The following is a 13,407-nucleotide window of genomic DNA, read 5'->3' on the forward strand; positions in this document are numbered from 1 at the left end:
GGAACCAGCAATGACTTTTGTAGTCCTGCTTGTCACAAATATTCACCGGTTTTTTTCCGACTATGTCGCGATTTACGGGAGTGTGGTTGAGCACTAACTGATGAGGACCGCATAAACTGTTAATTGGATTCATCCTTGATCCAAATACGTAAGTATGGAAACAGAGGCAGTTTCGGCTGCAAATTTATTTTTGTTACAAATAACGCGTCTCTCCCGTTTAAGGCTTCCTCAGATTTTCAAAAAGAAAAGCAAAACCAAGGTCGTGATTACACAAAATGACAAGGTAAAGGTCACGGTTCGAAGCTCTACAAAACTTTTAAAAATTAGTTTACAAAAATTTAGAAACGCAAATTAACAATCACTGAAGGCCTTCGAAGCATTACATATCACCAGCTGGTATGGCGGTTACTCAGAACGATGGTGACAAATCATATGAAGGAACAACCGAAGAACCAGATGAACTGTAAAGAAACCAAGTGTGTACACTTCAAAGGATAAAAACTGGTCATAAATCTATAAAGGAAAACATAAAGGGGGAGGAAGGGCCATAGACATATGAAGTAACGGGAAACACTTGAAGACAGACAGAGCCGGCAGATAAAGCGCAGCGCAGAGCCGCACCAGCATTGAATGATCCGGATATCAGGTGATTAAAAGGGCCAATAGACTAGAAACCAGAGTGCAGAGTAAAACAGTATTTCCCTTGCTAGTAGTGCGGTACAACAACAGGAGGAGCTAGTGTCTGTAAAACAGAAACTAACCTAGGCGTAAGACAATGACAAGAAGTGGTTACAGGCAATAAGTAAAAGTGAACAGAGATCAGCTTAACTGAAATACATGATAGCGCTTGGGATAAAACTTCAGTACGCTTGAAAAATGTAATATATGTTATCACAAAAACAATAGAGGATCCCAAGAAGATAGAAATGTGATGTAATAGGTATAGTTATAGGATAGTTAATGAATTCTTCGATAGAGCTAAAAGTTTACCAGAATGTATATTTCTCGATCCACAATATGTAATGGACGACAGTTAGAAAATACGGATTTTCTTAATTTATATCAGCAAATTAACTGTATGAATCATAAATATACTGAATCAACAGCTGGCTGTAGTGGCCGTGCGGTTCTAGGCGCTACAGTCTGGAGCCGAGCGACCGCTACGGTAGCAGGTTCGAATCCAGCTTCGGGCATGGATGTGTGTGATGTCCTTAGGTTAGTTAGGTTTAATCAGTTCTAAGTTCTAGGCGACTGATGAGCTCAGAAGTTAAGTCGCATAGTGCTCAAGCCTTGTGAACCATTTGAACTGAATCAACAGCATTAACATTATTTCGGATTAATTAACTGTAACTAACAGAAAATTTTTGTTAGAAAACCTGATTTGTGAATTAACATACTGTTGCTAGCAAAATTTATAAATTCATTCTCGTAATTGCAACATCACATTCACATAGGAATGTTAGGAGAAATATCTATGTTTTAACTAGACCAATAATTAATTAGCAAAATTCGTGAATTTCAACTTACCTAAAAACAGTCTTTTGGAACATTTATCAGTCATGTGATGCATCGTGAACTTGTGTAATTTATGTATCATGTCAGTAGCGAAAACCAATTAGATCAATTGTCAATTAACTTTCGAATTAACTATTCTCGAACATTCTGACGACTAGTGATGTTCATTCATTCTGGTACTACGAAATTGTCATAGAGGACTTTAACTTGATATTCGGTTTTGGCATATTGTATTGTACCTCAATTAATGTTAAGAATAAACTCCAACTTGAAATGAAGACGTAATACATGATTTTGTGATCGGCATTGCTGCTGTAACTTCATAACCAAATTTCCACACAAAGATCAAAAGAACAATACCTAGAAATGTATTGAGAATGGATCATGACTTATTGTCTTTAAAACTGTCCTAACAATTCTTGAAAGTCTCTCCGCGTTTGCTGCTGGATCCTAAAATCAACCCATTTCGATATTCCGGCGATCCATCAGGTGGCCATCTTCAAGAGCATGTTGCTTACCGATGAGTCCCGCTGAGAACTGACGCCAGGCTGCACATCGACGTCTTATATAGGCCACCGCACCGCACACGGCGCATGCGCCGCCCATCACGGTTGCTGCCCTTCATAACAGGGCAGGTGGCGCCGCCCTTAGTAGAACACCGACGGCAACGATATAGCGCACTCAGGGACGATTTTCGAGCACACTGACTGACGCACCGAAGAACGTTCTGTTTTGATGTGGTATAGTACAGGGTTCCACGTCCTGCTAAGAGGAAACCCATTGTCTCTGTTAATTAAATTATCTGCCAACCTAATTTCAATTGCCTCTTTATAGAGTGTTGGCAACTATCACAGTTTTGTCAAATTTTATACCGTGTCCCTCATTTATGCAGTGTTCTGCTAGTGGTTAAGGGACACCAATGTTTCCCACGGGTACGGAGTTGTCGTAAAGATATGCGCCATCCGGAAGAAGATTTCTGAAGCGCGACAGCGACTGGTTGTTAAATACGTACTGGCATGCAGGCCAAGGTGTAGAAATGTATGCCAGATATTGCAGATTGCTTCTAGACGGCAGTACCAGTGAAAATATTGCTTGAGTGGCGTCATTATTTACCACGGAAGCGACGTGGAGGCGCCGATGTGCACATTTCAACAGAAGACGAATTCAATGTTGCGACAGCGATTACCTGTTAGAAAATATCGGCATGCCAGTAAGACGAGTGTTTTAATATGTGTCAGATCTCCCAGACGACACTGACCAAGTAACCAAGAATTAGGGTATATAATACATAAAGGATGAAAACTGAGTTACATCAAAAGAACTACAGCACAAAATTTCATTGACCCATCGATGTACTCAAAAACATAAAACAACAACCATAAGAAATTGAAGTTTAAAATAACTGTGGACAGAGTCGTTTACAGTCATAAATCTTCCATAAAATTCCGTAAAATAGACGTATATAATGTCACATGCACGGAAATATAGGTTACATCACAAGGATATAATACGTCAAGGACCGATCTGTAATAGTCATAAATGTAAAACAAACGCATAAGCAGTCAAAGGTTAAAGATGCTGTGAATATAGTTGTTTACAGACACAAAAAGTCCATAAAATACCAATAAACATGAACTTGCTGTTTGGAGAAATGAAAGAGGAATAAAAAAGGAACAAAAGTAAAATAGTATTTTTTAGTTTACCTAGAGCAAAATCGTCATATTACATCATGGAAGGCATTGCATAATAATTGTCATACAAACTTAAGCAGATAAGGATTTAAAATATAGTGAACAAAGTTTTTACAAACATTAAAACATTCCCTGAAAAGATAAAAGAAGGAATAAAAGAGGAACAGAAGAAGAGAAACATCATATTGTAAGTCTTCAAAGTAATCACAGAAATATTTGTCTCAGAAGTCTAATTCCTCGTTGAGTAAGGACGAGGGTTTATTTTTGTTCTGAAGATAAATTTCTCTTTCTTTTAATGTGTTAAGTAACAATCCCTTAGGTGCATTGTGAAGAGCTTTAAAGTTATTCGTTAGAGACCCTTCTGAATAAAGAGATAAAAACAGATATCGGAATATACTGAACAACTAACTGAGCACGTAGGGTGGAAGTGCTATTCTCAGATGCAGAGATTGACATGAGAAAGGAAATCGGGGCTGCCGCAACGAACCAGTCGGGACGCTGATGGAAAACAAAAGACTGCTATACACTTCGCCTGAAGGGAGATACCCCATTAACAGGCTCTCAACGATGGAACCTCATATCGTTTGGGAGGAGAATAAGATGGATTACGCTGTTGCCAATGCGACATTAAGCTGTAGAAATGAAACTCACGCTCGGTTTGGGTTGAATGGGGAAAACCACGCCCTTCTCAAATGAAACACTACGGCGTTTAACTAAGGCTATTCACAGGAATTACCAGAGACCTAAATCTGGACTGCCAGAGGGGTATTTGACCCACCGTCCCTGTGAATGCAAATCCCGTGTGTTGGTACAACCGCACCACCTAGCTCGATGCATCTTCTAGAGAATACGGCCACACCTTATCACTGCGCTACACAGTACTGAAGCATCAGTTAGAGGTAATGTAGAGTTCTATATCCGTAATCACATTTCCATTCCCTTGTATCTTGCCTAAAGCAAATGTGTATGTTTCGTGTAGCTATAGTTTAGAAAGCTGCTGGTGTATTGATATTGCAATAAATTGTGCAAGGTTCAAACCAAATGGCTCTGAGCACTATGTAAAACATCTGAGGTCATCAGTCCCCTAGAACTTAGAACTACTTAAACCTAACTAACGTAAGGACTACACACGCATCCATGCCCGAGGCAGGATTCGAACCTGCAACAGTAGCGGTCGCGCGGTTCCAGACTGAAGCGCCTGGAACCGCTCGACCAAAATTTTACAAGGAAAGCCTATTTCTTACAATAGGTGGGGTTGAAGATTTTAATTCGTTCAAGTGGCTGGAAAGAATAGAAAGCCAAGTTTTACCAACTAAATTGATATTGGCTAAACTTACTGTGGACACAAAACTTTAATAATTTAGAACTTCCTTCAGTTTCTTCAAAAATCGTGTTTTCTGTGCTCCTAGCACCTTGGCGTCTATTTCCTTTGTCAAAGAGCACAAATTTCTGTACCCAGAGCCAAGGACTCTACAGTTAGTCAAAAAATATTATTTTTTATGCGGTAGGTAGAAACATACACTGAGGTGACGAAAGTCGTTGGATACCTTTCAGTATCGTGTCAGACATACTTTTGCGCGTCCTATCGCAGCAGCTCGACATGGTATGAACTCAAGAGGAACTTAGAAGTGAGACTTTGGAAGTCCCCTGCAGAAATATTGAGCCATGCTACCTGTAAAGCCGTGTGTTGTCGGTGCAGGATTTTGTGCACAAAATGATCTCTCAACTGTGTCCTATAAGTGTTCGATTGGTCGCCAAATCATTCACTCGAATTGTCCGGAATGTTCCTGAAACGACTCGCGAAAAATTGTGTCCCGGTGACATGGCGGATTGTCACCCATAACAATTCCATCGTTGTTTGGAAACATGAAGCCCAAAAATGGGTACAAACGGTCTCCTAGTAGCTGAATATAATCATTTCCAGTCAATGATCGGGCCAATTGCACCAGAGGACCCAGTCCAGTTCATGTAAACAGAGCCCACACTATTACGGGACCAGCAGGTGCTTCCAGAGTGCCTTGTTGACAACTCGGGTCCATGGCTTCGTGGGGTCTGCGCCACACACCAGCGCTACCATTAGATCTTGCCAACTGCAGTCGGGATATCTGACCAGGCCACGGTTTTCCAGTCGTCTAGGGTCCAACCGATATGGTCCCGAGCCCAGGAGAGGCTCTGCAGGCGGCGTCGTCCGGCTAGTAAAGGCACTCGCGTCGGTGCTCTGCCACCATAGCCAAATGACGACTAATTTCGAATCATTATCTTGGCTGATACCTTCGTCGTGCGACCCACACTGATGTCTGCGGTTATTTCACACAGTACTGCTTGTCTGTTAACACTGACAACTCTGCGCAAATGCCGCTGCTCTCGGTCGTTAACTTAAGGCGTCGACCACTGCGTTTTCCGTGGAAAGAGGTATTCCCGGCACACTACCGACGCTGTGGAATCGCAATATTGAATTGACTAACGACTTCTGAAATGGAATGTCCCATGCGTCTAGCTCCAACCACCATTCGGCTTTCAAACTCCGTTAATTCCTGCCGTGGGGCCATAATCAAGTCGGAAACTTTTTCACGCGAATCACCTGAATAGAAATGACAGCTCCACCAACGCACTACCTTTTTATACTTTGTGTACGCGATAATGCCGCCATCCGTGTATATGCATATCATAACCCACTTCAGTGTTTTATACGAGGGTCACTCCAAAAGAAATGCACACTATTTTTGTAAAAAATGCCGGTCGAGGTGGCCGAGCGGTTCTAGGCGCTGCAGTCTGGAACCACGCGACCGCTACGGTCGCAGGTTCGAATCCTGCCTCTGGCATGGATGTGTGTGATGTCCTTAGGTTAGTTAGGTTTAAGCAGTTCTAAGTTCTAGGGGACTGATGACCTCAGAAGTTGAGTCCCATAGTGCTCAGAGCCATTTGAACCATTTTTTTTTTTGTAAAAATACAGTATTCATTCTGCATGTGTGAAAGTTTCACAATGTGTAGATACATCCTTCCCTTTTGTTTTCAAACTTAGTTCAACCTGTTCCCGTGATTGGCACCGTCACAGCATGTCTTCAAGATGGCTGCTACACTCGACGTTCGTCAGAAGCAACGTGCTGTCATAGAATTCCTGTGCTGTGAAAACGAGACAGTGGGAAACACCCACAAGAGGTTGAAAACGGTGTAAGGAGATGCTGCTGTCGATCGCAGTACAGTTAGTCGGTGGGCAAGCACGTTAGGTAATGAAAGAGGGCACGGCAATATTAAGGATCGTCCTCGCAGCGGCAGGCCTCGTACTGTACAACTCCAGACAATGCGCAGAGAGTTAACGAATTGGTGACTGCTGACAGACGCATGAGAGCGAACGAACTGTCACGCTACGTTGGGATAGGAGAAGGAAGTGCTTGCAGAATACTGAAAGCGTTGGCGTTAAAAAACGTTTGTGCCAGGTGGGTTCCCAGGATGTTGACAGTGGCCCACAAAGAAACAAGAAAACCGTATGCACCGAACTTTTGGAACAGCACGAGAATGGAGGAAATGAATTCCTTAAAAGAATTGTGACAGGTGGTCAAACATGGCTCCATCATTTTTCACCAGAGACGAAGAGGCAATCAATGGTGTGCAAATTCACCCAAGGGAAGGAAAAAAAAAATATTCAAAACCGCACATTCTGCAGGAAAAGTTATGACTACGGTGTTTTTCGATTCCTAAGGTCTCTAGCTTTTGGAAATCATGTCAAGTGGAACCACCATAAATTCTGATGCATATGTGACGACACTGAAGAAACTTCAAGCTCGACTGAGTCGTGTTCGACCACATCGTCAAAAGCAGGATGTACGGACAACACTGAAACAACCGCCTTACAGTCCTGTCTGGCTCCATGTGACTATCATTTCTTTGGGAAACAGAAAGACTCTCTTCGTGGAACAAGGTTTGAAGATGAAGACTCCCTTGTGCACACTGCCAAACAGTGGCTCCAACAGGTTGGTCCAGAATTTTACTGTGCTGGTATACGGCTTAAGACAGTTGAGAGAGATGGAAATTATGTGGGGAAATGAAAATATTTTTCCTAAAGGATGTATCTACACACTGTAAAGATTTCAAACACGTAGAATGAAAGATGGATAAAAAAAAAGTGTGCATTTCTTTTGCCATATTGTGTTGTGCATGAGAACTGAATATCTTACTTCGTGGCATGGCCAGCATCTATAGCATCTTGTAACAAAGTCAGGTCCGACTGCATGAAGTATCTTATTTTTTTGTGGCGTTAGTAACTGCGTACAGGAGCCGTACGGAGTTACCACCTCATTTTCAGCTTAAATTCATAATGATATTTATTGGATTCACACAGATACAAAATGTACCAGCATTACTTGAAATGTTTTCTTACAAGGAATGTTCAAAATACCTCTCGCTTACAGTACAAAACCAAATGAGTTACAAGCAAGTCCATTGTTGGATGGGGAAGTGGAAACCTCTTGGCAGAACTGGGACTGGGCTCACAGTAATCAAGGTCTCAGGCTTGGTGTAATGAGCAGGGTCCAGAACCCGAATCAGCTCTCCGGTTGTTTCGTCATCATGTAAGGTGAGTTCTGGTGGAGCTTGCTCCTGCGGTCACAGGTTCGATTCCTGGGTCGGGCATAGATGTGTGTGATGTTCTTAGGATAGTTAGGTTTAAGTAGTTCTAAGTTTTAGGGGACTGATGACCACAGATGTTAAGTCCCATAGCGCTCAGAACCATTTGAGCCATTTGAGCCGTACTCCTCTCTGGAAGCGGGTTTACAATGTTCTTCCATCTGCAAGAGCTGCAGCTATGTCAACTGTGAAACCGTGTCAGAAGTCTTATACACACAAAGTGAAGAAGACGTAGCTTTTATGGGAATTATTGAGTAAACAGGCTTCGAAATCAACGAACTGGAAGAAACTGACTCACTATTGAAAGCATAGGTCGATCTGGGTTTACTTATCCTGATTTTCCTAGCTTTTCAGGTAACACCGAAGAACTTGGCCCAAACCTTCGGAAGTGTCTCATATATCCATTTAAAATGTTCCAAAGGTTGAAGCACACTGAATGAAGTGTTACACATCCATAAATGATAATAATAAGTGTAGGTTAATAATAATAAAGCTATCAATTTTTCATTTGGATTGCATGGTTTCTTTATACAAATATAATTAGCCTATTTCTGATAATAATAGTTCAGTTTTTATCGCTGGTTGTTTAATACATATAACATGATGAAGTTTCATAAAATATGTTCATGTGTGACGGCTGAAATGGCCTGGAGTTTAACTTCTGCTACTAATGTACGAATCGCAGCCTATCGATGTCTTAGGAATCACCCGACTGTACTGAATAATTGAATATCATGAAGTGAGATGTTCAGCTGCAATTTATAACATAACATATATATGTTCGTACTACATACACAAACACTGAAATAAAAGTGTTCAAAAACTAGGTAAGTTGTGATTTTGAACAAAATTTGAAGAACTGGTATTTTTTGACGAACTGCAGCGTTTTTGGTGCTGAGTGCAGAAGAATGTTGTAGTATTCAAATGCGTAATGAATTTTGTGCCCATTTAAAAAGTGAATAAATATCAAAGCTCTAAGAGAAGAAAAACTTATTTTTTTCGAAAAGTTGAAAGAAATTTGGAATTTTAAAAGCTTTATGGCTACGAAAAGCTCAGTGGAGATAAATTTAGTTATCAAAACATAACTATCCAATTTTTTCAACGATATGAACCAGTATATGAACCAGTCGAAAAAATAAAACCTTCTGCCCCAAATTTTGCAAGGTATATCTACGATTTGACTTGACTTTGAGCTTTTAGAGGTTGGAAGAACTGTTACGAATTAAAAGCATAGTCTTCGACGCTATTGTTAACATTTTGCACTTCGTCTTAATTTCTGTTGTCTGCTATTACTATTTGAGATTTTTGTCCGTACCCGTCCATAATATGGTCGTTCAACGTCGCATTAAAACCTGAAATGGGCACCGGTATTCAGTAGTTTGAGCTCTTCTAGGCAGGGTGGAACAATAAAATATGGCCAGTCTTTCAGGGAACACACGTCACAAGTCGACGAACAAAATATGCTACCTATGACTTGGGCTCGGAAACGCGGTATTTACACATTTGAGCTCATTTTCAGTTTGGCATTATTTGTTGGATTCTCACAGAAACAGAACTTACCAATATTACTTGAAACGTTTTCTTACAAGAAATGTTCTAAATACCCTCTCGGTTACAATATGAAATTAAAAGTTTTGTTAAAAATGACTTTTGTTAGCAAAGATACCTGCACCAACTCACCATCGCACTGAATCACCTCATTCATAAAGATTGTGTGTCGACGTTTGGATGATTGTCACGACCTCTTGTTCTTCCACCGAGGTTCAACAGAGTAACTTCCCCTTCTTCCTTGGAGAACACTCTACCTGTTCTGTTAGAACACGTGTCTTTACGAGTGCGACAAAGCATGTGCTACACGCAGGATGCCGCTGCACTTGATTTCAGCGTTAATGTTCGAAGGCTTCTAAATAACAGATTTCGTGTCAGAAAGACAGAGGTAGGCGAATTTGTTAGCTTCCACGCTTTCCGAACCTAAACCCACTAGACTTATTTGTGGGGGCGTTTGAAGATCTTGTGTACTGAAGCCCGGCACAAGTTGTACAGAATCTTTGTGCTCGTACTTTGGAATGCTGTGAAACAATTAGCAGTACATCCGCGCAATAGGTATTCTATACGGTGGCAGGTTGATGCATGTATCCTTGCTAACGAAAGGGAATTTCATCATTTCATTTAGAAAAGTGTCTTACTTTGTAAACAAGAGGGTATAGGGATCATTTCATGTTAGAAAACGTTTCATGTATTGCTGGTACGTTCTGTTTCTGTGTGTTTCGCATGATCGATGTTATTGTGAAGAGAAGCAGAAAATGAGCTCTGACGCAGATATAAAGCGTTGCCGAGTCTACATCCACGCCGCAATTTTTCCTCTACAAGTTACCTGAAAGTAGGGTCATAGCTTTTTGTTACATCCATTATAGTATTTCCCATACTATGACCTTTCCTTTGGAAGGACGGGACCGATTTCTTTTCGTTCTTACCTCCTATCCGAGGGTTTGCTCTGATGTTGGGACGTCGACTAATGTTCCTCCTTTCGTACTTCAGCTCTGTACAAACATTTGAAAGCGCTCCACTCTGCCTACATGTACGTTCTAATTTCATGTGACATCTCCACTGTAGGGACGAAACAGATGAAGTCTATATCACACTATGCCGAAGAGTTCCTGGGAATAATATTTTGGAGTTGTACTGCGGAAGTACCACCTGATGAACAGACCTTAACCTGCCAATAACGGATCGCAAGAAATAAATCGAGCTGTCATTTAACACACGGTAAATGAGTTTTGCAATAATTCTGCAACATCTACATGCAGATAATGGAGGAGGCTAATCCTTTCACGTAGAAAATTAATTAAATTGGTAATCTGGTATTCATTCTCCGCTAATACACCAAGCATACCTGCGTATAACAACATATATTTCCTGTGTTCCCGGAACAATGACAATTCCAATGTTGTGCATAGTTCAACCATTATTCGTTAGGTGCTTCTAAAGATGGTCATAGATAATTAAGCTCTCTGTCAGAAATCAAAGTGATATTTTTCTTAGTTTGAATCCATTTCCACCCACACACTTACACACACGGTTACTCCGTTATAATTGTTACTTATATTGATTTTTTATGATGGCGAAGACCTTAAGAAACCGAGTACTGGATACAAAGCGTTGAGAAAACCTGAATCTCTGAGCTTGTTTATTATGTTTCACATAACTTTTTGTTACCCTGTCTCATATGTTTTGCACTTGCGAGACCGTACTAGGTGCAGTTCATTTCCTAATGGTACTCGAAGCACTACTTAGCGACAGCTTATACACAGAGCTCTTCTGTGATGATGTTACAAATTTCCAGTTATGATGGAGAGAGGTAAACGTTTCAGTTTGGGGGACAGGGCTCTCGTCCGAAAAGTACCGAGTCGAAAGTTTTAGGAAAAAATCGTTCTGATACCTCTTATGTTGCAAGCCTTTTGCCTTCCATATTTGGCAGGAGGTGGTGTAGATCAAAACAAAAAAAAAGTCTACTAGACATGTGTTCTAAAATGCATACCTTAAGAGTTATGAGCACTTGTTCATCGAGCCCATGTGTACTGGACTTTCTTTCTTATTTTGGTCCATACTATCCGTTCCCAAAATATGAAGAGCAATGAGGTTACAGTAGAAGAGGTGTTTTGCCAAAGGTAGCAGAAAGATATTTGCTTATAAATTTCGACTCGGCAGTTTTCGGATCAGGGTCCCTTGCGTCAAATTGATACATTTACCCGTCTCCATCATCCCTGAAACTTTGTAAGATCTTCGTAGACTCACTGTTGTACGTGACTGTTGTAATCTGAGGGAGCAGACAGCCCCACAAGAGATAAACCGTAATGGCCACAACAAATACACATCAATGCATAAAGCTCTGAATAAATATAGTAGCACAGTCTTATCAGAAAGACTTCCACAACTACCAACGAATTTTTGATCACACGTAAAGGCTGTTAGGGGCATCAAAAGCAGTATCCATACACTCATGGCTGACGAACTACATAGAATGGGTTGCAGAAAGTCAAAAACATAAATGTTAAACTCCTTATTCAAATGTCCCTTCACAAAGAAAGAGCCCCAGTTTTTTTCTCGCAACACAGAAACGACGAGTGATATAGATACTGTCGTCAAAGAAGTTGATAGATAGTTAAAAAGGTCAGAAATAGTTATTGTGCAAACCATGATAGACCGCAGATCACACAAACAAAATGCGTTACAAATGCTATTTGTTAGTGTGTAAAATATCTACTAGCGGCAAGAGGAAGTTTCAAATATCGGTATTACGTAGCGGTATCACTTTCTACAGTCAGTGATGACGAGCTTACATCGCTGTCGATGTGCACACACACTTTCGGTCTGTTAGTACACACCCCGCGATCACTGTCTGTATTGAATGTCACTTCATTTGTGTGGAAGACCACTTCAATCGGAAGGAGTATCATAACTCGATTTATAAAGCATGTATAGTTTTTAACATGGATGTCGTCAGCGCCTCTTCTGTGGGCCCGTAAAACCAAGATTGCTGCTATGCAGAGGGACAGTAACATAGTCATTGTGATCGTTTTGTGATAAGTGAAATGTATGTTTGAAGCAGTAGAGTCCGTCCGCGGACATCAAAAAATATCGGTCTGATCTTGTCCATGCATCGGGGGCTGGCACAGTGACAAAAGAAAGTCCGCAGCTCGTGGTCGTGCGGTAGCGTTCTCGCTTCCCACGCCCGGGTTCGATTCCCGGCGGGGTGAGGTATTTTCTCTGCCTCGTCATGACTGGGTGTTGTGTGCTGTCCTTAGGTTAGTTAGGTTTAAGTAGTTCTAAGTTCTAGGGGACTGATGACCACAGATGTTAAGTCCCATAGTGCTCAGATCCATTTGAACCATTTTTTTTTGACAAAAGAAAAAAAAATAGGAAAATTGTGGTAAGGTATTATGTGATCAAACTGCTTAGGTGCTCGGTCCCTGAGCTTACAGACAACTTAGTCTAACTTACGTTAAGGGCGACACACACACACATCCATGCCCGAGGGACGACTCGAACATCCGACGGGGGGGAGCCGCGCCGACCGTGACAACACACCTAGACGGGCGGCTACCCCGCGTGGCAAGATCCAACACAGCGGGTGTTTGCACTGGAGGTCTATTCTCCCCATGTAAATGATCGGTTGGCTGCTTGGTGGCAGTCGCTCCGACCCCTGAGCGTTCGGTATGTTGCGTGTATGGATGCCGGGGGATGGGTGTGCAGCTGCCGGCGAGGTCGGCGCGGGTGGGGGTCTCTCTCGGGCTGCAGGCTGGGCTACCCTGCAGTCGGTGCACGGCGCTCGCTTCGCAACGCGAGTTTGTGCCATGGGTAGGATTATTTTCATCAGAGAACTTTGTTGTGAAGGAGCGTGCTTGTGTTCTCAAACGTCGCTGCAGACAAGACCTCATATACGAGGTGCGGCTAGAAAAAAACCGGACTGATGCTGGAAAAAACATTTATTTACAATTTCATGTTATCTCCTTCAATGTACTCTCCTCCTCGGTCTCTACACCGCTCCACACGAATTTTCCACTGTTCATAGCAATGC

The sequence above is a fragment of the Schistocerca americana genome, chromosome 6 (genome assembly GCF_021461395.2).
Source record: "Schistocerca americana isolate TAMUIC-IGC-003095 chromosome 6, iqSchAmer2.1, whole genome shotgun sequence".
Taxonomy (NCBI): Eukaryota; Metazoa; Arthropoda; class Insecta; order Orthoptera; family Acrididae; genus Schistocerca; species Schistocerca americana.